We start from the raw sequence: 27,060 nt of genomic DNA, 5'->3' as shown, positions 1-27,060 counted from the left end.
TCAAACATCTGGCCTGTTTGATATTTCTCATTGAGATATTTGCCTCAGTGACTTGTTGGAGAACTTTTTCTAGTGTAACAACAATTTTCAGTTAGTGAGTGAAAAACTGCTTGTCTGTGCAATGGTCACCAATAACAGGGCATACACAAGAGAGAAACTGCAAATATTAAAAACAAGAAACACAACAAATAACCTGAACATATTCCAAGTAGGGAAATAGAAAATTGCTACGAAAAGCATGGCTACACCAGAAAGGCTCTTGGACATTAATGGAATAACCACTCGGACAAATCGAGCCCATCGCTGCCACTTCGGTGTCGCACGGCACTTCAGGTGTGGTAACTTTGTTTTGCAGCATTTTCTATTTGCATGGTGTTTTTCATTTCCTTTTATTTGTATGCATTTTGATACTTGTTGCACTTCTGATTAGGAACACACTTTTACTCTTAAATATGTTTATGTGTCATTTTTGCATTTGGAGTGTCCATCGCATAAACTTTGTAGTTAGAAATTTAAAAACGTACTTATCAGATGCTGTTTTATAATAAATATTAATGGATTGGATTTTATATAGCGCTTTTCAAGGCACCCAAAGTGCTTTACAATGCCACTATTCATTCACACACTGGTGGAGGCAAGCTACGGTTGTAGCCACAGCTGCCCTGGGGCAGACTGACAGAAGCGAGGCTGCCATATCGCGCCATTGGCCCCTCTGGCCATCACCAGTAGGGTAAAGTGTCTTGCCCAAAGACACAACGACCAGTACAGAGAACCCTGGGATCGAACCGGCGACCTTCCGGTTACAGATGCGCTTCCCAACCCCCTGAGCCACGGTCGCCCCAAGTATAGTTTTATAGTAGTTTTCAAGTATATGCAGTAGGAGAAGGAGCATGTGTAGCTCCTTGACATTAGTACACAAAAAATTGTTATTTTATGGATCCATGCTTTTCTTTCTGACCGAGCCATGTAAAGGTTGCAGAAGAAATCAAGTCTCATCAGACCAGGCAACATGCTAATTATAGACTCAGTTTCCTTTTCTTAATTGAGACGAATGGCATCCTGTGTGGTCTTCTGCTACTGTAGCTCATCTGCTTCAAGGTTTGACATGTTGAGCATTCAGAGATGCTCTTCTGCATACTTTGGCGGTAATCTGCAGGTATTTAAGTTACTGTTGCTTTCCTATCAGTTCAAAGAAGTCTGGCCATTGTCTTTAGACCTCTAACATCAACCAGACAATTTCACCCAGAGAAGTATCGTTCACTGGATATTTTCTGTTTTCAGACCGTTCTCTGTAAACCCTCGAGGTGATTGTGTGAGAAATTCCCAGTAGATGAGCAGTTTTTGAAACGCTCAGACGAAGTCCCTCATTCACCTTTCTTCCCTCGTTCTGATACTTGGTTTGAACTTCAGCTGATCGTCATGAATACGTCTAAATGCCTAATTGCACTGAGTTTGTGCATGCTATTGGCTGATTAGATATAGACCGTCTAAACCAAGACCAAGACAAGACCAAGACCAAGACAGACTGAGTCAAGACCAAGACAAAGTCGAGACGAGACCAAGACCAAGACCGAGACGAAAAAGTCTTTAAACTGCAGCCAGATGCTGCTTCGTTTATGGGTGTCAGGCATTTATGTGTTTTTGCTTTCGCACAGCCCTCCTCACCGCTGTCTACTGTCTCACTCACTTACTGAGAGGACAGACGGATGCTCCACTTGACTGTCGCGTCTCTCACCCTTTCTGTTTTTCACATAATGATATTATCCTATATCCTCGCATGTGATTGGCCACAATATGGAGGGATTGGAGCATAGCTGAGCCACTGTGTGAGAGCTGAGCAGCGAAAGGAAATTAAGTGAGGAGCCGGCTCTCGCTCAATGGGAGTCGACACTTCTGATTCACTACAAAGCGCTCTCAGCTCTTAGAGCTGATGCTTTTGCGCATGACACATTATCGAACGTTACGTTGTGTGTCATGGATACTGTTGACTCCAAGACCAAGACAAGACCAAGACCAAAGTCCGTCGAGACCAAGACAAGACCAAGAGCACATAAAGGTGGTCTCGAGACCAAGACCGGTCTGGAGACATCCAACTCTAATTAGATATTTGCATTAACAAGCAGTTGAACAGTGGCCGTTGGGTATTTGCTTATTATTAACAAATGATTGATTTTATTCTTTGAGTCATTAATAGATAAAGTTTTAATAGTGCTTAGTAACTGAGGTTCTGCATGTTGGTGATGATTTCCATTATAAATAATATTAATATGTACTAATATCTCCTTGAATTATTTGTTATGTATTGCAATTTCATGAGTTTGATTGGATATTGATGATATTAGGGACAAAACGATGTTACTAATTCCCCATCAGAACCTTCTGAGTAATCAGAGAGCATTAGATAAAAGCATTTTATGTTTTAGTACTTTATACTTTTTGCATTTGTTCCTGCTATTCTTGGTGCAACTTGATTTGTTTTTAAATTGCAAACAGTTCATCTCTAGGAAACACAGCAACCTTGAGTTCATTGTTTGCTTATTTCACACTCTTCAGACCTTCAGTCTCTCCTGTCCTGTTTTACTCGTCTCTTCCCAATTACAATTCCTCTGAGTGTCTCTGTCCTTTCGCTATGCATGAGCTTTCTTATCCTCCATGTGACCTCTCTTAGGAGACTGCCCACGCCATCCATCATGGGAATCAATTGCCCTTAGTCACTAAACAATTATAGTTAGCTATTTAAAATTTCGTGTGTGAGAAGAAAAGGGGTTAGCTTCGTTAGCTCATTAATTCACCATGTTTTGGATTTCCTGTGAAATGCTGTAGTTAACACATAGATCCATTATGGGGTCATTTCACAACCAAACAGTAAGGCTGACCCTGCTGTCCTTTACTGTTCGTTGTGAACACACATCGGTGACAGGGTGATGAGAGAGAGGCATGAATGCCCTTTCTTCTACATCTTTCTGACCTTTTTAAAATTTGGAAATACTGCTCTGGGCTCTCAATTGCCAAAGATGGATTGCTGTGCTGAGAAATGTGTTGGTCCCTTCAAGATTATAGAGTATTTGAAAGAAATACCTCGCTAGTGCATTTGGCAAGAGACAATGGGTGTGACAAAAGTTCTCGGAAAGCAAACCACAGGGTGAAAAACAAAACTTCTCTCTAAGCAAGTGTTGATATGAGATGTGCTGCCAACTCTTATTGGTGTGCGGCTGACTGGACAAAGTCATCCTCCTGCCTGTAAAAATTAATCAGTAAAATGTTTCTCCCTTTCACTTCAAGGTAAATGATTTTTTATGTCAACTACTGCTTTTTAAGACATTTGTGTCTTTACTACATTCAACTTTTGGAACTTTTGTATTGTGCTGATAGTTTTAAACATGTAGCCACAGTACACAGTACTACAGCACACGGTTTGAGAACCACTCATTAAGCCTCCTGATTAAGACCATTGATCAATGGTGAATGTACCATTCACAGAGAGTTGGGGAATGGCTGCAATCACAGCATTTCAAGGTGGCAAAAGATGCACCCTTAGATGCTCCCTTAGGCCCATCCTCGATTCAGAGATTGTCTTTCCCTTTTCACGTAAATGGACTCCTTGACTCCCCGCTCAAACCAGCGTTCCTTGAGAGTGCATCAAGATGTCATTTAACTAAATTCATGTATAGTCCCTAAAAAGACAGTATGTTTGTTGTTGGTGTTTCGACCATGTCATGTGACCAACAGTTCCTCAATTCCTCTTGACCTTGTCCAACATAAAAAATCCCAATAAACCAGTGTCAGACCAACATACCACTGAGTAATGTACAGGTGCTCAAATCTGACCACAGCTATCTAAATCAGCCCTCCAATTAACAGCCTGTGTGACCAAATTTGCATTTTATGAAGTAATTTTAGTCGTCGCTGACATAAACATGGAAGCTGTCAAATTACCAGTACAGGCAGTTCCTTCTGAACCAAAATAAATAAATAAATTAACCTCTTAAGCCCCAACGCCCCCTGATACGGGGGCAAAAAGCAGGAGATCAGGTAGGCTTGGGCTTAAGAGGTTAAATAAATCAGCCTCACAAGAACGTTGCTTTTTTTGGTAATCAGTTCAAGTTAAAACCAGCAAGCTTATGAATGCTGATGTAGTTAAATATTATATCCATTCTTTTCTTTAACCTTTAGGCTTGCTCGTGTCACTGGCATCATTAGTGTCTTTTGCTCTGCTCTGTGGCAGCAAACACAATATCGCCAGCTAATGTCAATGCTGGTGTTCCATGTTAGCGATGGAAACCATGCCTCCCTCGGTGGCTCACTTAAACACACTTGCCCTTTTAGCCCCACTTACCTAATAGCTGTCGGCACATTGATCAACCCCCATGCTGTCTGTCACCTCCCGCGTGCCGTCCCTAGGCGCTGATGAGCTCGGACAGACAGCGTCTCTTGCTTGTAAGGTACCCCAATTCGTGACCTTTACAAGTTCGGACCACAATTTACCGAAGATTAGCTGAGTCCAACATGTAAATTAATCCAGAGAAAGGGCAGGGGAATCAATTTCTCTTTAGTTTACATATCACTGTATCTTCTGGGATGAGAATCATTGGGACAGAACCAAAAACAATTACAAAGTTTTTAAAGAAAAACAAGCAAAGGCGAGACGGAAAGATGTGACCTTTTAAGCTTCAAATTAAAGTTTAAAGAGTTTTAAAGAGCTCTTCATTTATGAGCGATAACTTTGCAAAGATTTCTCTTTATGTTAACATATGGTAGTTTTCATTCTTTACTAAATGAATGCCTTTGAATTAAGTTAATATGCAACAACCTTGTTCTCTATTGAATATATGCTCTCATCAAACCTGCAACATGATGGCTCAAAATGTCAGGATCATTTACATCCATAATCACTTTGTTCTTTTCTCATAGCCTTGCTCTGTAAATCCTCTGGTTCGGTCTGGATATCAAACATTGATACGCTCTCTCCCCAATGGCAAGGCAATACTTTTTAAACCAATTAGGTGGCCCTGCTTCCCAAGACATCACCATTGACAAGTAGCCAATGCAATTTCCATAACGGAGTGACTGGCACCCTCAAGGGCAGTCCTGCAGCACTGGGGACGGTGCTGCCATGCATCTTAGAGTTGTTCTAAGTTCACTCATTTGAAAAGTCACATTTGGAAGAAGCCAAACACTTGTCTTGAGTCAGCAAAGTTTTGTGCTTTAATTGCCAGCCTTTAATAATGTCATCAGTAAAACCCCATGACTGGCTTGATGTGAAATACTCTACCGGTGGTGTTTCTCAAGGGCAATTAGCAGTTTACCTTCCTCTCCGAGCATCCAAGAACACTGTGACCCCAAATTACAGCAAGGCAGTGAATCAGCTTTATTAGATTACTTCCAACCTTGACCCCGCAGCTCTTAGGAGGAGAAGACCGTCTCAATGTGGGAACTCATCTCACTCTAAATTACTTCAGCTTGACCCCAAACTTCAGTTACAGTATGTTTCACATCCTGTGGTATTCTGTTTACGTCGCCCTCTTGTTGGGCTAAGTTAGCATGTGGGATGTGAAAACCTCCAAAGAAATGAGACACAGAACAATAATAATCCACTTACAGTTATGATGGCGAATTAGCAGAAATATTAAAAAGCTCAAGTCACTGCGTTAGATATGGATATAGTAACAATTTAAGCTTGTTTGTCAAAAAAACACAGCAACTCTCAATGAATTGTAAGACCAATAAGAACTGTCATGAGATAGTGAACAGACTTTTTATTTCACCGTTTCCTCTCTCTTGCCCTCTAAAGCGATTCAAGTGAAACTCTCTAATAAGGAGAAGCAATTAACTTACAGTAGGTATGTAATTAAAAAACAAACCTCTCATTCACTTGATTTTAATCTTCTGTTGCATTCGTGTGAATATCCCACACTGTATACCTTCAAAGCATTGATTTTGCACATCTTGAGTTAAAAGGTCTTCAAAATGCAAGAGGTCCGTGGGTGCAGCAACAAAACAATAGCAGAACGTTCTAGAGAAAAATTAATGTATAATTGTTCTTCTACTGTTTCTGGCAATAACAATTCAATTCCCGGGATTATATTTGTCTGGAGTCGAGTGCAATTTTAAAGCAGAGCTCAACATCATTTTCTAAATATCACAAATTTACCAGCTTTGGGACAATAACTCAAAACACTGAATAAATGCAGAATGTGCAGGGCTTGTTTTTGATGTGACCAGGATCACTCTGTTTATTTCTCAGTTTTGAAAATGAGACTATAAGCACTATGTGCATGTAGCACAGAAGCAGTGATGTCGATATGAACTTAAACGTGTCATTGTAACCAATCGAAAATGCATTTGTGCACAGTGAGCAGGGGAGCCTGCGAACACATATTCCAAGTTTACACAGTGAAATAGCTGGGCACGATGTGGATGAGGCCAGCACCATTACAGATTTATTTTCAACTGAAGTTATTCGTAATATCTCTACAGTTATGTGAAACTGAGTGATTTCATGACTTTATGCAGTCTTTTGAAAAACGAAGTACACTTCATGATTTAGTAGCTTATAGAACCAACTTTAGCGTAATAAGTTGAAGTAATCGTTTTCTGTATGACTTTCTCAATCTCACATTTTTCTGGAGGAATTTTAGCCCACTCTTCTTTACCACACTGCTCTAGTGTATTGCAGTCCCACCACAGCATTTTAACATTTCACTCAGCCTCAGGTGTGGACTTTAAGTAGACTATTACAACACCTTGATCTTTTTCTTTTTCAGCCATTCTGTTGTGGATTTGCTGCTGTGTTTGGGATCACCGTCGTGTTGAATGACCCAATTTCCACCAAACCTTAGCTGTCAGACAGATGTCTTTACATTTGACTCTAAAGTACTTTGGTATACACAGGAGTATTAAAATGTGCCCAGGTCCTGTGTGTGAAAAGCATGCCCAAATCTTCACCCTCCCTCTACTGTACTTGACAGTTGGTATGATGCGTTTGTGCAGATGTGCTGTGCTTGGCTTTTAACACACATGGTGTTGTGCATTGTTGCCAGACATCTGCACATCTATTCAAAAGGGCATTGTTCCAGAAGTATTGTAGTTTGTTCCGATGCAAGAGAAAAGAGTCGTTCACTTGGACGACAAACAAGCCAAAACTTGATCAGTTTTTTCTAATTGTACTGTCATGACCTTTAACATTTAATTTTCTAAATGAGCCCGGCAAAATCTGAGATGTATTTCTCTTCTTAATATTGCACAATCTGACCGTGGGCTAGATTTGCTCAGATGTCTTCTCCTCCAAAGACTGTCAAGTGTAGGGATGGGTATCGTATAGATTTTATCCGATACCAGTACCAAACCGGTACTTTTGAAACGGTGCCAGTGCTTAAACGGTTCTCGAACTGGTACTTAAAAAATGGAAAACACAAACTTTGTCCTGAAACCTCTCATGTTTAGCTGTGTTTTTGTAAAAAGATAACAATGTTAGCCTTTTCTGCAGCTATAGGGCATATATGGTATCACTCTTGGCTGGAAGCAGTGCTTAAACAATGGACAAACACAAACACCTCTCATGTTTAACTGATTTCCACTTTTTCTTTGGTCATTTTAGCCTTTTTGGCCAGGGTGAAGGGAGTATCTGCCATCAAACAAGAAGACAGCCGCATGTAGCTATGATGATGTTTGCTAGTTCACCTTACATGCATTAATGTAATAACGTGGTTAGCCTACTCAACATAAATTACACACAAACAACATTAAGCTACACACGCAGAGAAGAACGGCTACTGCTGCCATCATCATCCGTCATCATTTCTGCTACACTGGCAGGGCTAGGGGCCAGGACTCTCCTCTTCGGGTTCTTGGGGGATGTTGCTAACTCCGGGTCCGATAACAGGCACCACACCCGCAGTAGATGTGCCCGGAGGTCTCGCAGCAAGCTATCAAATGCGGCGCATTTCTCGGCTTTTAACAAAATGCTATACGTCGCTAGGTGTTTCATCAGATTCGAGTAGTTACCTCCTTTGCACACTATCACCTTAAAGCACTTGTTGCAGGCTGCTGAGTTTGCATCTTTTGCTGTGAAGTACAGCCAGACTTTTGACCGCTTCGCCTTGGGCATTTTTAATCTGTAGCTCTGCTCTAAAAGAACGTACGTACCTGGACCTGCCTACTATCCTTGAAAACGTAAAATGATTGGCTAGAATCTAAAGTGTATCACATCTCAGGAAAAAAAAAAGCACCGAAATAAAGCACTGCCATAATGGCACCGGATACCGCTGCCCATCCCTAGTCAAGTTTCTTAAATCTTTTCCATTTTTGAATAATCCTTCTAACTGTAGAATGATGGACTTCATAATGTTTGCAAATAACCATATAAGCCTTCCCAGATTGCTTCTCCAAGATTATTGCTGATGGTTTTCCTCCTTGGCATTGTGCTAACAGAGTTGTTGCTCCAGACCAGCAAACTCAAACCGAAACTTCAGTTTTTATAGAAGTGCTCTCACCAGCTGATGATAAATGAATCACTGCATTTGATTAGAACCACCTGACTGCTAGTTACCCTTAACTCCGTGGAAGTGGTAAGGGTGTACTTAGTTTTTCACACACTGCATTTTGGCTTAGTTTTGTTAAATAAATAAAGACACTATGCAATAGTTCATTTGTTATTGTTAATATCAGGTTATACTTATCAAATTTTAAGAGCTGCTAGATTAGACTAGATTTTTTGTCATTGCGTCCTGAAAGATTAGAACTGAAAGTGTGTCATGTGAAGTCTTCCCTTCACACGACTTGATGTATCTATATATGCAAACAAGAAACTGATCTAATCACTTAAGCAAAATAACATAAAGCAACAGAAAGGCCTAAAATTGAAAACCCAACTTACCTTCTAAGCCCTGATGTAGATGTAGATGTTTACCATTCTCCACAGTGAAGACGTGTTAGCTTTTAAAACTTTACAAATTGTTACTTATAAGTAGTTATTTCTTAGACTTCATTTATGAGAATAAGCTCTTCAAATGAAGTACAAAAAAAATGGAATAATGACTTGTCAGACACAAGTTGTTACCCAATGGCCAAGAAGTTTCATGATCAAATCCGCCCCTCTCCTTCAGATCCAACTTCTCTGAAGCCAAAACTTTAAAACAAGACGTCGTGGTAGCTTTTTATGTGACTTTCTATTGGAATGATATACTGCTGTCCTCTACATACAGTAAGCTGCCTTTATAAGTACTGTTATTGGTATCAGTATCAGTACTGACAGTGCTTGGTAGCGGATTGATACCAAAGTCACACTGCACTACTTTATGTGTTTTTTCGGCACAGAGAATGTCCGGCGATATAAGATATACAGCACAAAATTATATTTTTTTACCCCCCACTAAATTTTGGTCACAGTTTGAGTGACAACACACAAAAAGTTGTTATTTTTGTCCCAAATTGTTGTGAAATGTCAGGATTCAAAAATGGCTTTGCCTTCTCTGTGGTCACCTCTGCCCTTTAAAAGGCCTACAACGCATTGCATTCACCGACTCAGACCACCGCATGAATGGATGTCAGGAGATGTTATCTCCGACATTTCAACCTTTTTGAAGTTTCAAAAGCCTGCCTAAACATGTCTGAACATGCAGCTGAATCACTTAAGCCTGGCAGGGGCTGCGCTGATGTCTTTGATGGGTTGTGATATCCATGTAATCAATCCAGAATGGGTGCCTCATGCTCTGCACGCGCTTTGCATTGAAATTTGTATAGATATATAAAACAGGGTGACACAGACAGTCGGTCACCAGGAGAGATGAATGTGCAGCACATATTTTGGTTTTTTTTCCCATGCTTTGTCCCTTTCAAACATCAGCGTTGTGATAAAAGAGTACCTTATCAGTCGCGGATGCTGTGATAGCGGAACACTATGTTAAATCAGGCTATTGCTGAAGCACTAAAGAGACGTTAAGTATGTGTGTGCGGGAAAGAAAGTGCTGTATTTTGACTGTTCAGCAACAAATGTGAAAAAGACTTAAAAAGTCAGAATTAGTCCAACTATAACTTTTTCCATGTGCAGGATGATAGAAACCTTCTAGTTTGTATGGCATTAAAATCCTTGGCAAACAATCATTAAATTTAACATGAGCCCACCAACTATAAGCATCTAATCTGAAATTTTGTCAGCCACATAATTGCTGAAAGGGGCCTTGTTTTCACACTGGTCTGGGTATATGTCCTTCTGCAACTGAAACAAAGCTGAAAAAAAAACTCAACTGAAAATCATTTCAGAACAGCGGGAGATCAGTGTAACAGACTTCGAAGGCATCAGCAGCGGCAAGAGCTGCTGCATCCACAGTCTCCGGCTCTTCAATTGAGTCTCTCTAGTCACGTAAGGTGCGTGGGCGAGTGAAGTCTCTGGTTTCTATGTCTTTGCCGGCCTGTCGGTTTCATCAGCGGGTGCACTGCTCTGTTACTCGACATCCTCCTCCAGAGAAGACACCTGCTGTTTTCATCTTGAAATCTCATGTCGGTCTGTGATCAATCACTCCCTGTCAAGAGAAAGCAATATTGATCCATAGCTGGAGTGTTTGGCTGTTCTGAGTGTTGGTTTCACCGCAGCCTACAGTAGTCGAGCTGTTCGCGGTTTGCATGCGGCTTTCCTGTATCAATAACGCCAAATGTTATGTCAGAATATCAGATATTGACACGCCTAAAGGAGCAAAAGCACCTTTCAGCGTTGCCATCCTTGAACACATCGCTAGCACTTTGCAGTCTGCTCTTGTGTAAAGATGGAAAAATGTTTGATTTCAGGTAACAGCGAGTTTTAGAGGTGCCACAAGAAAGTAAAAGAAAGTAAGCGAGCGCGACCCTTAAAGTGGGTGACTTTCCTGGCTAATGGTGCTGTCAGTGGCTAATCACACTGTCAGCTACCATTACCATTAAAGTGTCCGTCTTGTCTCTATATTCTGCTTTAGCTTGAACTTTAAAAACCCTGGAATTCTTGGATGCACGCAATTACACAAAGCCTACAGCCCCAGATTTTTTGAAACTTTTCCTCGGAAAAAAAGAAGACAACAACACATATTTGCCCCCTTTATATACTGTATAGAGGCTTCTTCTTTTCTGCTTTGTGTCAGTTAATTTAGGCTTTACGCTGTATAGCTATTAGCCCCTAAGGATACATGTTTCCTGTGCATTTGACCCTTCTCAACTATGTATGAGCACTATGCAGCTGCAGGGAAGCTCCTGGGGAGCAACTCCTGGGCTAAGGCCAGCATCTTACTCAAGGGCAACAACCTAACATACATCCTTAGGGTGAAAACAAACCCACGCAGATACAGGGAGAATAAACGGCTTCCATTTAAAAAGACCTAAGAGAGGTTTAAGAATCTAAGACCCAGGAGGCGATGAGCCCTCTGAACTTCCTGCCATCCAATGCGTATAAATGAGGAATGCAAGAACAATGTAGCAGAACCTTTCTGACATCACTTACAGCGCCATCAAAGCTGAAAATCCGCTTTTTCATCTGTAAATTGTCTGTTTGTGTGATAAATTTTTTTTTTTTTTTTTTACTGTCCTTTAATCTTTTAATTGAGGGATGAATTGTAGCTAAAATTATTACCTGTAATAATCAAAAACAGACAATCAAAATACATCTTCATCTTTAAAAAGATGGGTGATCTTCCCTGTGTTCTAACTGCTAAATCGCTCTCCTTGTAAATTCACTAATATCCACTGGCTTCGGCAGAGTGATGTTGTTGTACAAGGACCGGGTTAATGTAGCGCTACCCTCCCACCAAAACTGTCTACTGTGTGGCCAAGCACAGAGAAAGAAAGAAATAGACAGCTAGGAATGTATTTATCCCTTTAAACATGAAAAAATAAATGCTACACCAGCTTACATACAATAACTAGTGAACATGAGTCAGGAAATATCAACTAAAGTAAAATGGCCCAGGTCACACAGGCCTAGAGACTTTGGCAACCTCAAGCTGCTAAGGAAAATGTTTATTCCAGGAGAGGTTGCTAGGTGAAGTTGATCTCAGTGAGATATAGGGTGGTTAACTGCAACTGCTTTGGTTGCTATAGCAGATTGCTATGGTTGCACAGAAAGCACCAATTACTCTGCAACCACTCACCAACTACTCGCTGAGGGGTTGTGAAACCGTGATGTGTTGACTGCCTTTAAAGTAAAGATTGCACCCTTGAAACATGTTGGGGTCAATGGCAAGGCACAGCTTTTACTTTGAAGGCGAGTGTTTCACATTTCCTGTTTTCATTGCATTCAGCAAATAGTTGGCAAGTGTTTGCAGACAAGTCAGTGTCCTCCTGGCAAACGAATGGCAACTGCAGCAATTAGCTAGTGAGCAAAGCAATCAGAAGGAGGTTTTTAGTCCAGCTCCCACTTTCAGACCAATTTCCTGCAACAAGCACCTGCCAGCCAGCCATGGAATACATGACCTATAGCAGCGCTCCCCAACCTTTTTGCACCATGAACCAGTTTATGTCCAACAATATCACGGACCAGCCTTTAAGGTGTCACGAATAAATACAACAAAATAAAGAAGATTTATTAATAACACACTGGAAAAGACCCAGGGAAAGTGAGTTAACAAAAAAAAACAATTAAAAAATAACGATAAAAACCAATAATAACCCTGAAAACCATAAATTTCACACCTGAGCCTTTCAACTCTCGCGGCCCGATACCAAATGACTCACGGACCAGTACCAGTCAGTGGTCTGGGGGTTGGGGACCGCTGACCTATAGCACCCCTAATCCTGTAGCATGGAAAAGTCAATTTAATATGAATTCAATAATTATGATAACAATGAGTTATAGCATTACTGAGCAAACAAGCTAAAAATCCTCTTGATTGGAAAGCTTTTGCCTTCACGCTAACCAGTGTTGATCAAACCATCACACAACCGTGAGTGAAAGTTAGCACAGACTACGTTGTTTTTTGTTGGCTCCTCAGAAGGATCCTTTCTAACTCTGGTTATTCTTTGACTTTCTGCTCTGAGGCTGACATTTTTTGACTTTCTGTAAAATGTCCTGGTAACTCTTAGGTTTCAATATCGCCATGAAAAACGATGCAGTCATCCATTCATGTCCCCCTCGGGATGATTTGTAATAACTTTGGAGAGTCCTTTATTTTCTTTCTAGCGCCATCATCAGTCAAAAATGTAACAAGTCCAATACGCCGGTTTACAACCTGATACCAGCAAAATGTTAACATCAGCCTCAGCTTCACTTTGCATTCAGTGCAACTTCCAGACCTTGTGTCTTAACGGCCATCTTCATGCACTGTGATCGCTGACAATACAGAACGCTTTGCTTCTCCTTAAAATAAAATGAGTTTGCTCTTAAGAAGTATAAGCATCCTCAGCTAATCAGATCAACCACCAGAAACTTAGCTGTGTTAATACTGTGTGTGTGTTGTCCTGCCCCTCAGAAGCCACATGTAAGCAGCATTTAAATAGATTCCTCTCCCAAATCCATGCAAATCAAACATGGCGGCTGCTGTTTGTCAGCATGCCGATGTTTGTGTGCTCTTATTAATCTCTGTAATTTCAGCAGACATAAGTGGGGATGCTATCGTTTTTGTGTCACGGGCTGAGCATCGGAACGTTGCCTTATTGGTTATGGTTGAATTATTCATTTGAACCGCAGGATTGCTGCTTCTCTATGTGGTCCACGTCAATGACTGTCTGAGCGCTGATGGGCCGAGTGCTGGGAACAGTACGGTGATGTGGGAGAGTGAAAATGATGAATGCTCTTACAGCAAACTTTTCTTTCTCAGCAGAAATGCTTTTTTTTCCTTTGCCAGCCTGATGAAACTTGGACGTTATCCAGCGCTGCATTTTTCATCGTCGACCATATTGCACAATAAAACATTTTCACCGTGCTCAGATGTGTGCTGATGAATTGATCTCTACTGCTATGGCAGTGTAGCAGTATTTCATGATCATGCATGTTTTGGTAGAGTTGATCATTTCAAAGCACTCAGGCTAAGGCAGTTTATACCGGACAGCAGGATGTATCCGAAGCTCTTCTTTACACAGTAGTTGTAATTTTCAATTGTGCTTATTTCTTGTCACGCATAAGCTCTTATTAGATGAAATGCTACAAAGGAATTTTGGGCTCAAATTACAAAGTTTTCATTTCTTTGGTCACATTTTCCATTGGCAGCCTCATCACGTCGTGATAAATTGTTGTGACTTTCTATTAAAGGTTACTTTCTAATGTATATGTATGTATATGTATATAAGTCCATATGTGTTTATATTCAGTGATGGGAATAACAGCGTTACAAGTAACAGCGTTACTAATGGCGTTACTTTTTTCAGTAACGAGTAATCTAACTAATTACTATTTCTATCGTTACAACACCGTTACCGTTACTAACTAGAAAATGCCGTACGGTCACGTTACTATTTTTCAACAAACAGACGGTTGAAGCTGTGTTCAGCTTATCGCATCTTATATTAGTTGCATGGAAGTAGCTGTAAGTAATCTGGGTGCTACAGCTTTAAAATAAATAAATAGTAAATGGCCTATATTTGTAGAGCGCTTTACACATCCAGTCATCCACCCATTCACACACTGGTGATGGCAGGCTACGTTGTAGCCACAGCCACCCTGGGGCGCACTGACAGAGGCGAGGCTGCCGGACACTGGCGCCACCGGGCCCTCTGACCACCGCCAGTAGGTGGTGGTCAAAAATGATATGGTGACATGAGATTTGGTTGTTTAGGGGGAAGTTTTAGGAGTGATGGCGAGAGAGAAAGAGAGAGAGAAAGAAAGACAGCAGAAAAAGAGAGAGAGCGCGAGTTTTGAGATGTGAGAGATTTGTGACGTTTAGTGTGTTTGGAGTGTTTAGTTGATGTGTTGTCTTGTGTAGTTAGTGTGTAGTGTGGTGGATAGTTTTGTGTTGTGTGTCAGAACAATGAGGCGACTGCTGTCTCCAGGTAGAATCAGGAGTGAAACACCTGCTGCTGTCAGACCTGCAGGTATCAGGCTGTGATGTTCTCCTTTAGTAGACAGAAATATTTGGAGTGGCACAAATAATTTGTGTGGCATCTTATTGAATGAAGAACAGCTGATTGTTCTGTAAATAGTTTGAAATGGTTATTAAAAAAGAGGGTAAAAGGTAAATGGCTGCAAATAACTTTGTTGTTTACAAAACTTGTGTATAGGATTTTAAAATGGACCATTTATATTTGCATTTAAAGTTATGAAATATGATTCATTAAACATGTTTGTGGTTGTTACAGTAAAAAAATATAACTTTTTCTGATTTTATGTTTTTTGTCTGATTTTAGATCAATTGTGTTAATAAAGTATGTCAAAATAAATCATAACTGTAAATTCAGACACGCGAGGTTGTGCTGAAAAGAATGATATCAAACAAGGCAAAGTAAATAGTTTTTAAAGGTAAAATGTGGAGGGAAAATCAAAAGTAGCTAAAAATAGCCAATAATACCCTGGACCCCAGTGGGTTAAACAAGTAACGCAATAGTTACTTTTCAAGTAATTAATTACTTTTAGAATCTTGTAACTCAGTTACTAACTCAGTTTTTTGAAGAAGTAACTAGTAACTATCATTAATTATATTTTCAAAGTAACTTGCCGAACACTGGTTATGTGTATGTATGAACTCATTTTCTAGCCTTGTTGTCCTGTTAGATTCTGTTTAAAAAATCATTATACGCTCCTTAGTCTGTCATCTGCACATGTTACTCAGAGGTTGTTACACTGAAAAACGTCCCCTATAAACAATGGCTGATGGGAACCAAGTGCTTATGTTTAGGCAAATCGTTGGTTGTAACCTGCTTAACCCGTTCAAGCCTGAAATATGAATCGATTGACATTAGCTTTTTTCTAATGAAGTATATATTAAACCTTCTAACAATTTAAATGAATAAATAAGTATTAATCTGCAAATGAGTTTCCTATTTATATTTTTTTCAATTTACTCCTTAAATCTTTTTTTGTTGTTATTTTTGGATAACTGATGATAAGATCATTCATTTCATAATGAATTTAACTCTTCCTGTCCTAAAGTGGTATTGCACAGCCTAATAAGCAGCAGAAATTAGCACGGTCAATCTGCTTAATTAAAGTAACCCAAACATGTAATGTGCACAAACTCTGAGATTACAGTATGAGTGGCATATTAGAAGCAGGGGCTAAAGTAATTAGTGACTGATTTCTGTTCATGCCTGTCTAAGTGATCACCTACAACAGGAAAATGAAACGGAAATGAAAAGAAAATTAGTCTTGATTTGCAATTCTACTGATATCATTAATCTTAAAATCACGAGTAAGTAAATTTATACTTACAAAATGCAGTCGAGTTTTAGGAATAAAATAAATGAAGTTGATACTGTAACCCGCAAAGAGATTGGCAAAAATGCTTAATTTATACTTCTGCATTGAATCTATGCCTACAATACCTAGATTTATTTACAGCACATTATAAAACAACCACATGTGACACAAAGTGCTGTTAATTGGAACTAAATCACAAAAATACATAGAAATACAAATAAATCCAATTACAAGGGGTCAAATAACTAAAAGGAAAAATAACTAAAATGCAAACCAATAGAAAAGCTAAGTCTGGGGTCAAAAGCCTGAGAATCAAAACATGTTTTAAAAGCGGACAGTGAAGAGGCCTCTCTAATGTGCAAGGACACGTTACTCCATAATTTAGATACGGCGACAGAGAAAGCCCTGTCCCTCTGAGCTTCCTCCTGGTTCTCAGTACCTCCAGGAGCAGCTGGTCAGCTGACCCGAGAGACCAACGAGGTGTGTAGGGGCAAGGCAGAGGTAGGCCGGGGCACGACTGTGCCTCTGTTGCTCAGCAAATTTTGCATCCAAAACACTAGTTTGGACTTGACTTGATCCACTGTCTTCCAGTCAATTTGAAAAATAGCAGCAAAAGAGGAGTAGCCTTAAATGCATTGGAGGAAATAAAAGTACCGTCACACCCACAAAGGTAAATGTCAGGTTACGGTGTAAAGTTTCAGGTTTTGCTCTTTACCTGTGAAGTAGATTTAACACAGACACATGGATCCCACTTTACCAGCTGATTTAATTACCCTCATTGCACAGTGTAGGTTCTGATCACATTAGAATAAAACATCCATCGCTTTTTTAGACTCCTAAGTGCAGCGCACCTTTCAGTTAGTACATCACTCGTGCTCTCCATACCTCCCAAATACCTGCACCGTGGGCTATCGTCTAAAGAGTAATTCTGCAGTTTTAAATTTTCATAAGATTGTAATGAATGGATTCTTCGTCCGGACTCTGAAAAACAGATTCTGAAATGATCCGATTAAGAAATGAACTACAGAGACAGCGAGTGCAGTGCCTGAAGATACAGAAACAATTCTGTTGATCTATTATTTATCAACAACTTAAACTTACAAAAGGTGATTTATTCAGCAAAAGACAAAAAGTAAAAATGCCCAAATTCACTGGTTACAGCTCAGTTGTGATGATTCATTTGCTTCACATTAGGAAAAGTGAATATACTTTTTTTCTCCTCCTAATAAGCAATGTAAAGATGTCAGCTCTGGCTCTGGAAAGCTGTGATGGACATTTTTTCTCTAATTTCTGACATTTTACGAAACAAATTATTCACTGATTGATTGTGGGAGGAATAACTGGCAATTTCTGGCAATATTTGTTCACGGCAACCCCAGTTTTTCATGCTTTGCAATGAAGCATTAGTAAAAAAAAAAATAAACAAATCATCACAGATTAATAAATCTAAAGTTGTCCCTTAAACTGGTACCAGATATTCTTCGCTGTAGCTGTTTTCTTCCCTGGATGTCGTATATTTAGCCATTATTCGTGCACAGCCAGTTCCAGTAATGGACGTTCCACACTGGAGCCAGATCCGTTTGGCACCGACATTCAAGCTGACAAGGAAGTCTAATTCCATATGTTGAGTAAACTGAAGGATTTCTGGGTCCCTTAAGCCCACCAATGATAACGCCAAATAAAATGTAATAGCCCCAGAGCCTATGATTCATGTCTCGCTCCCTGCAGCTACATTAAACGAGCATTGATCGTCCCCAACGCCCACCCTAATCCTAATGCAAAAAATAAATACCGTGTAAATTCCCCCAGCAGATATTCCTCCGCTCTCTCTCCAAGAGACCGCGCCGAATGCGTGTAATCAATACGAGCTTTTGGGTGTAAAATAACCTTTTGATGACCAGTGAGGAAATGCACGCCATTCACACCATTTCTCACACACCCATATTGATTTCCCCATATCTGTTTTTTTCTCCCTCACCCCTCTTCCCCCTTGCTCTCCCCTCAATCTAACAGCCCAGCACAATCTCCTCTTTATTCAGACATTCAGTGGAAGTCCTCTTTCTTTCTTTCTTTACAGTCTCATGCAGAGCTGGAGTGTTTTTGGTGGTGGTGGGGTGGGGGGGGTTAACTGCACATGTGGTTTTGCGTGCAAGCACCCGGGTGGCGAGTCGTGCCACACCCCTTTTCTTTTGCCCCAGTGGTTTTAAAGGTTACTTTGGCTGCTTCACGGGCAAAATCTGCCCTGCTGTGCTTACTCAGCTGAGCAACCATCGCCCCACAGTAGTCTCCCATTCAGTGGCTGCAGAAATGCGACTTTGTTTAGGACGGTGGGGAGGATGCAGCAGAAAGGCACTGGTCACTGGCATTTTCACCTCCTTTTCATTCTTATTATAGTCACTCTTTGAATAAAGAGCACGTCATTCGCTTTTAAACTCATAGCTGCCGGCATTTCCGTTTTTATGTCATTTGATAGCTTTTATACTAAAAAAAATAGAAATACTTAATGCCCGTCATGGATCGAGGCCTCTAAAAAGGAAAAATCTGAATTCATTTTGATCAAATTCCCCTCGAAGGACACCGCCTGCATCCAAATATTTGAATCCGCACTCCTCAGTTGTTCAATATATTTAATGAAGTATGATAATAAATCTCCCTTCCGCTCCGGAGTAAGCAGTCGCTCTGCAGACTCAGCCTTCTTTGTGGACTTTGGCGCCAGCCAAATGAGATTTGCGCCCTACATCGTGGGCATTTACTTTGTCTGACGGCTTATTACCGTGCCTGTGTTGCAGCATAATCTACAATGGGATGGAAGGCTAGGACTAATTTGCTAGGTCGTTAGGTTAAGGGTAAAGTTATCGCAGGGGAGGAGAGTCTATTGCAGATAAGCAGTGAAAAATACAGAGGATATGGAGTGAGTGAGTGAGAGGAATCAAGTAGCTGTTGTTTTTGATTCTGAACACCGTTATTAATTTTTGGGTTCTTTGGTGCATAGAGGGATATATATGCATGTGACCGCAATAATTGGAGCAGTGTTTTTGCTCGAGATTTAATATCTGAGTGGTACATGCTGTTTTGTGGATTGAAGAAAAGGAGCTAATAATCATCGAGCACTGAATACATTTGCAAACATGTAAACTAATTATTTCCTTCATCATGCTGGCAGACACATGCCCGGGCCCTGTTGTTTGTGTTGGAGTCAATAAAAGCCATTGATTGTACATGTGCTGAGGGCTTGAACCTTTGTTGGACACCGGTGAAGGAAATCTTAAGTGGGTGTCCCTGTTAAGTGGGTTTGTTAGAACTGGTTGCATCATGTTTCTGCTCAATCAATTTTTGCAAATATTGTTTTTGTGACACCACGTAGAGTGTCTGTGTTGCACGTAGCTGCCTGTCCAGGACGCTTTTAACTCGCTCATGTGGTGGTGGCGGGGAGGGATGCTTGGCTCTCATCTCTGTTGGCGAAGCCGTCCCTGCAGCAGCTGCTCCAAGACACCGTCATCACTCTCTCCATAACGAGCCCAGGGTGAGATGGGAAGGCTGGGATGTAGGGGTGGGGAGTGCCACACCGAATTGGGGGAAAAACCCCGCGGTGACACAAGCTGTCTACGCGGACGCGTGGGAGCGCCAGACTTTCTGAGGCTCCTCAGGTGAGCTGACGAAGTGTCCTGGTTAGTTGAGTTTGATAAAGTCTTCCCTGTAACAGACTTTAGATCAAATGCTGTGGTCTGTCAGGCTGCCTGTCTGCTATTATGCACTTGCCAAGTCGTTAAATGTCATCTTAGCCTGATCTACTGCACTGATGATCTCATTGTCAGTGAGAATATACAAGTGCAATTAATAAACCTTTATCTGTGTTTGACAATTTCGCTACAGCACATCATAATTTCATGCCCTCTCGCCTCAAATCACTTCATAGCGGGCGATGACACCTAATCGGCCGCAATTGTTGTTAATCAGGGTAAAGATCCCTGCAATTTCTCGAGCAGCGACTGCTTCCCCCCCCCCCCCCCCCTTTTTTTTTTTTTCTGTTCTTATACGGTTTCTCAGGTTCCAAGAACCTGGGCAGAGGAAAAGGCAATTAAGCTAATGCAGCACGGGTGTCATAAGGTTGTAGATATTTCAAGAGCGGAGCAATTTACCACTTGGAAAAAGAGGAGAGGTGCTTGCATAAAACATTCCACTCTCTCCCAGATTTATTATGCTTTTAGTTGGGTTATATGTGATACAATTAGCGGTAGGTGCCAATAAGGCTCGCGGCTCAAGGACGTGGTCATCGCCTGGCCATCTGTCATTAATTGCATTCTCCTGATATGCAGCAGGCGGGCAGGCAGGCGAGTGGGCAGGCCCAAGGGGGAGAGTTGAGTGGAGTGTCACAAGGCGCATCACACCACAGGTGTGGAATGAACATTTATGTCACTGTGCTTCATTGGATAAAAAATAGGGCAGTGGACATGTCCTAAAAAATGGCTTAAAAGCCAGAAAGTGAGCTCTGGATCCTTTTCTGATTGTAACTGCGAGCAAATTTGGAGGCGGGGGGAGTGTAATTATTGGGCCGAGAAGGAGTATTCAGAGAGGATGTCTAATTATTAATAAAGAAAATTCTGTTTTATTTTTATGAGGAATAAATGAATAACTTTTACAACAAAAGCTTGTCCAATTAAGGAGTGTGACGCTGTCAAACAGCAGCCCGTTGTGGTCTTATCAGCTCATTTGGCTGTGTCATTTTCATTAAGAAGCAAATGGGTGCAGAACTCCAGAGGGCAGCAATGATATGTACAAGGGAAGACCCTGAGTGCCATGTTATCTATGAAGAGGGTGGGGAGACCTGACTGCTGATTTTCCCCCCAGCGTTCACCGCTCGCACACAGAACCAGCAGCAGCAAGCAGGATGTATGACTTGTGTCTGTGGAGCAGCCAAGTCGGGCTCTTAATCTACTCTTTTTAATCAGGAATCTAGGTCTTGCTTACTTTACGGCTTCCGTTTTATGGGCTTTGCATTAGCGTGCAGCCTGATATCCGAGTGAAAACAGGACATCACAACACGCCGCGAATACAAAAGCGCCTGATCTTATTTTTCCCCTGCTGCAGTAATGGATGTGTTTCTTTTCCGCTTCTGGAGAATGCCACTGATATTGGTGTAGTGCTTTTTAACAGCTTGTTTCTGTGCCCCAGCGGCAATGACGGTAGCACCCTTTATCAAGAGCTGTTAAGGTGCACTGTGAAAATTTAAAAGCAGGTGTGAAAAGCTTCTGATAGGTCAGATAAAACTGGTGTCAGGCTGATGTGGCCTACTCTAGCCTTTTAATTCAGTAACCTACATTTATTATTTGGATGGAAGCTATTTTATTCTTTAGGGTTTTCGTTTTTCTGCAGTTTTTGTCCTGAAGGCTTAAACTTCAACATTAAAAAAAATGTGCTAGAACTTTTACTCTCGCTATGCAATTACCACCTGTTTTGTTATGCACCCTGAAACATCCACAAAGTCGTGCAGGAGGCCACTGCTGCAGAAGTTAAATGCACAAAATATAAAGTACCTCCTAAACACGGCAGTGTACAAAATTTAGCATTAGACACCCGAGTCCACACCTTCCAACGGCGTGTCACTGATATTTGCAAGCTTAATGGGATTTGCTCTAAATTTAGAGGGATCATGTCTCGCTTGTATTTCAAATTTGGATTGCAGCTACCTGGGCAAATTGCAGCTTTTTGTAGCTCTCCGACAATGTGTCATGACAAGGAGAGACTCGCTGCTGCCAAGAAGGACATGAGAGACACGCGGTCTATTTTAAGGTATTCGGGAAAGGGGAACGGCGCCACGCCCCTCCCCCGCTCATCAATGAGAGCTAGTAAAAGCAAGATGGCACCCTGTGGCGCTGTTGACGGACAGGTGAGGAGATGAGTTCCTGACACACTTTGGCACGTCAGGTCTTGACAGCGTTCATTTTGTCGGCGAAGGTTTGGCTTGACAGGTTGGCAGAGATGCAAATGATCATTTCCTGCTCCGTTTTTAGTTCCATGAAAGCCAAAAGGTTGGCAGGCAAAAAGTTGTGAGGGTGAATGTGTAGCAGATCTTTGGGCGGACTGACGGACTTGTGATTGACACCGTTTTTTGACTGAAATGGCTGAGTGCATGCAAACAAGCAGACACGGGCAAAGTCGACATGTTTGTAATCTTGGAGGTCTGCAGGAAATAGGAATTCTGCTGTTTTGATTGGCAAGCAGGCAAGCTACTATCCGGGTTTTAACATCTTCATAAAATAATGCAGTCGTGATTTAAATCAATAAATGTACAAATGCGGAACATGTTGAGATTTAAGTGTTTCTTAAAAGGTTGCGGGTGGGAGGGGGGGATGAAGGCACTTGTTAAAGGGGGTTTAGAAAAATAGGCACAGAAAGGACTCGCTGATGGGCTGGGGAATAGCAGGCTGGGATTCACCATCTGGCCTATTCTGCATAGTCTTTCCATTTGAATTGCAGATTGGAGGTAGACAGAAATGTTGGAATGTGAGCTGTGGCAGACTTCACAGGGAAACAAGCAAAAGCAGAAACAGAAAACCAACCGAAGGCCATTATTTTAGTGAAGAAAATACTGACAGCAAGGCTAAATTCAAAGCATGTGACCTTTGTTGCTCATTTTGAACTACATGAATTATCTGGTTACCTTGATGTTCAGGAAAAAAAAAATCAAGAAATGTCTGTGGTTTATTGCTCATGAGAAGGATAAACATTGTACATGTAACCGAGACATTTAAAAAATGTTCAATGGTGAGTACAAGCCCATGTTTTTAGAATTCAAAGTTCACCACTATTATTTGTTAAAATTTGTTAGTATATTACGTTTTGTTGGGGTTTTTTTTACTTTTAAAGTCCTTTATGGCTTATGATGGAATCCTTCATAACCCAATCCTGGGATTATATTAACAGCATCACCAGGGCTGAAACACAGTGCCCCCCAAAAAGAAGAAAAATCGTTAATTGCCATGAGAGGCTGGCTCCAAAATCAAATAAATCCAAAGTGATTTTGGTAAATGGCCTGTATTTATATAACGCTTTACTAGTCCCTAAGGACCACAAAGCGCTTTACACATCCAGTCATCCACACATTCACACACTGGTGATGGCAAGCTACATTGTAGCCACAGCCACCCTGGGGCGCACTGACAGAGGCGAGGCTGCCGAACACTGGCACCACCGGGCCCTCTGACCACCACCAGTAGGCAACGGGTGAAGTGTCTCGCCCAAGGACACAACGACCGAGACTGTCCGACCGAGACTGTCCAAGCCGGGGCTCGAACCGGCAACCTTCCAATTACAAGGCGAACTCCCAACTCTTGAGCCACAATCGCCCCATATACCAATATTTACAGCACAAATGAACATGGTTAACAGAATATTTATGAATCCTACCTGTTTAAAATGTAGTTATTTAGTCTTGATGGTATGCAGTATGAGATGCTTGAAGGTTGGTGCAGGTTAGTCCAAAAGCTTTCTGCTAATTTTCTAGTTGTCTACTAAAGCCCAGTCAGACCTGTAAGTGACCATGTGCCAAGGTTGCAACTTTATTCCACAACCTTATTCTTTATTCACGTGTTTGCTGGTGAAACTGCCATGAAATTGTTTGCAGGATGTACATGGTGCTGCACTAAAAAGCTCCTTTAATTGCTTTCGTCACTAGCAGATGGTTTCCATGGCAGATGCAAATGTCTGCAAACTCTAGCAATGTCGTTCAGCAGTACTGAAAGTGTGAAAAGTGCAATGTGAACCAGAAACTGAGACTGTCCGTCTTCAAAGTAAAAGTTGCACCTTGGGCAAAGTTTTGGTTTGCAGCAGCAAGACGCAACTTTTACGTTGAAGGCAAACCAATTCCATTTTCCATCACGCAAAATTTGCTACAGTTTGGAGAGTAAATGGCAAGTATTTACAGACAAGTCTGTATCTTCAATGTAAACTACAGGCAACCTCAGCAATCTGTTACCAACCAAAGCAAAGGTTTTTAATGCAGCTCTGTTTTTGTGACTAATTTCACTCAGTGATAGCCAGCAAAGCCACCAACTACTTCCCAACTGGTTGGAGAGTAGACATTTAGTAGTTGTTGCCAGGAGGTTATCGACTGGTCTCTAATGGCCTCTATGACTTAGGCCTTGAATACAGAATTGCTTACTTAACTTAGTAGAATAAATGCAAGGCTTAGGGTTAGGGGCTTGGCTTGCGCAGCCCTGGTGGATGTCTAGTAATTTAATGGTATTGTTAATGGAATTTTACTTATAATTTATTAGCAGGTATCCATGCCCCTGTGTGCTTATCAGACACTTCTCTGGATCTACCTTATTAGCCAAGGAGAGGTGGGCAGATTGATCCAAATATCCATAATAGTACCAATATAGGATACCAACTCTGGCATTCGTATCCTATGTATCTCACTGGGTTGTTTTAAATTAATGATTTTTCATTTTAGGAAATGAAAAATATACCACAAACATGCAACTTTTTAGCCTATAGCGCAACAGAAGTTCACCCAAAGTGCTTTAGAGACACTTTGGGTCTCCAGATAATCCAGTTTCAAAATACATGGAAAAGCTAAAAAGTGTATATTGTTGTATTAACTAAAATGGCACTAAAATCACCTTCGATTGCTTTAGTAACTAACAGATTGCCGAGGTTTGCATGGCAAAAAATGTCCTGTTTTACAAACCTCATTTCCACAGTTGCTAATGTTATTGGCTAATAAAGAAACCCCAACCTTGGCTCCAAAAAAATCAACATGAAAATGGCAATAATGTTACAATTGACGGCATTGACGCCACATCCCTCGTTTATATGCAGTCTATGGGTTTGAATAGGTTGGGGAATACTCTTATTTATGTTCTTGCTCATAACCAGATGAGAAGATTAATTACAGTTTTATATAACATACAGTATACTGCATGTCTGTCAGTAAAATCTGGAGGTAGAGGCACGCAGTAATTTGATCAGCTCAGAATGAGAACCAAGGCAATGCACATTCATTTTCATTGCAAAACTCCGGATGCAATTTTGGGAGCCTGAAGTTGAAGCACCTTGTTTCTGTGGCTATAAACTCCTGCACCTCCGTGATGAGCGTTACAACAACTCCACTATCAAGGAGTCCAGTTTCGCCTGAGACGACCAAATCTCAAACGATTTCAAGGACTTTGTTTTACTTAACACTTTAAAAATGTCGGCCGTAATGTGCGACTGTGGTCAATGTTTATGAACAACCATAAAGGCAAACCCAGTGTAGTGTCACAGCCGAGCTATTATACAATAAAAGTTAACGTCCATGAAGAGAAGAGAGGAGAGGACAATGCAGTCATTATGGAGGAAATTACTGCTGTGTCACTCAAATGAATGTGGTGCATAATAACAGCATTGTAGGTTTTGGTGTAATGGTGAATGCAGCACTTTGAGCCGATACGTGGCTGTTTTTACATGAGCAGAAAGGGGAGACGGCACAGAAAAGACAAACTAACAGTACACATTGTGATGTCTCAAAAGTAAAACACTTAATAACACCCCAAGGCATCGGAGAACAGAACTGTAGATTAGTTTTGAGAGAGAGCCAGAATATATGAAACTCTCAAAACTTGGCCACTGACTCAGAGCAGACATCGGAAAAATCAATAGAAGCAGATGCCCTATTTTCCCTTCGACTTGGAAACAGATATATATTTTAAAAAAACAAAAAAAACCCCTATCCTCAAAGGTTAATGCCTGTTCTCTCGGCCCATGTCGGAGCACTTGAGCCTGGGGACAAGAGGTCGGATGGAAGCGGGAACAGGGATGGAGTGCACATGGTCAGGAACATCTCTGGCATTTCATCCTCCTCTGGAAAGGATGTAATGCTGCTCTGACATTACTCAGCCCTGAGAAGATGAATTAGGTGCACACAGAGACGGAGCCATAATGCATTGTCTGGTTTTTGAGGCCATAAAAGCGCCGCGGTATTGAGGACGCAAAGTGGATTTCGATTATACGCACGGATTTATGACTGACTGATAACAACACCAAACAGCCAAATTTGAATGCTTTAACTCGGGCACCGTGAGTTTAAAGGATTATGCATTCCTGATTCCTGAATGTGTGACCAACAGGTTCATTTATATAAAACACTCTCAGCCTCCCTGGCATTGTTCAGCAGCAGAAGCAATGCAGGAGATAATGGAAAACTCCTGGTGGGTCATAGAATATAAATCTTTTCTTGCCCTTGACCTAAAAGCTTTGCTGTATTTTAAGTTGCCTGATTTGAGTGCTTGAAGTAATAAAAGATATTATGTGAATGATATTTATTGGGTTCCAAGTAGGTTATGGTCACTCGATGTGGGAGGCTTTCAAGAGGCATCGCTGTGAAAATGCACCGCAGCTGTGTGCATCAACTATTGATGTTAACTGTTTCTTCGCCTCGGTTCAAGGTCCCATCTACCGTATGTCTTTGTGTCGACAGCAACTTCATAAGAAGAGCTTTGCATAACATATTTGTTTGCTGATTACATAAAGCACTGCATCCCACGCTTCCCAATGGCAGCTCGAGACCACCTACTTGTTAACAAATGCTTTGGGGAACGGCGCTTTATAAAAGAGCAATTATTAGGCAGATTCAGTGTGCAGGAAATTATAATATCCAAGCTATTTCGGGCCATCAGCATGTCATGTTTTGAACTTTGATTCGATGAGCTGTCTGGACAGAAGGGAAGACTTGCTGCAGAAGAGCGAAGAGGAGCAGGCTGACCTCAGAAAAA

The sequence above is a fragment of the Neolamprologus brichardi genome, chromosome 3, assembly GCF_056152115.1.
Source record: "Neolamprologus brichardi isolate AB-2024 chromosome 3, ASM5615211v1, whole genome shotgun sequence".
NCBI lineage: Eukaryota > Metazoa > Chordata > Actinopteri > Cichliformes > Cichlidae > Neolamprologus > Neolamprologus brichardi.
Note: the sequence above shows the minus strand (reverse complement) of the source record.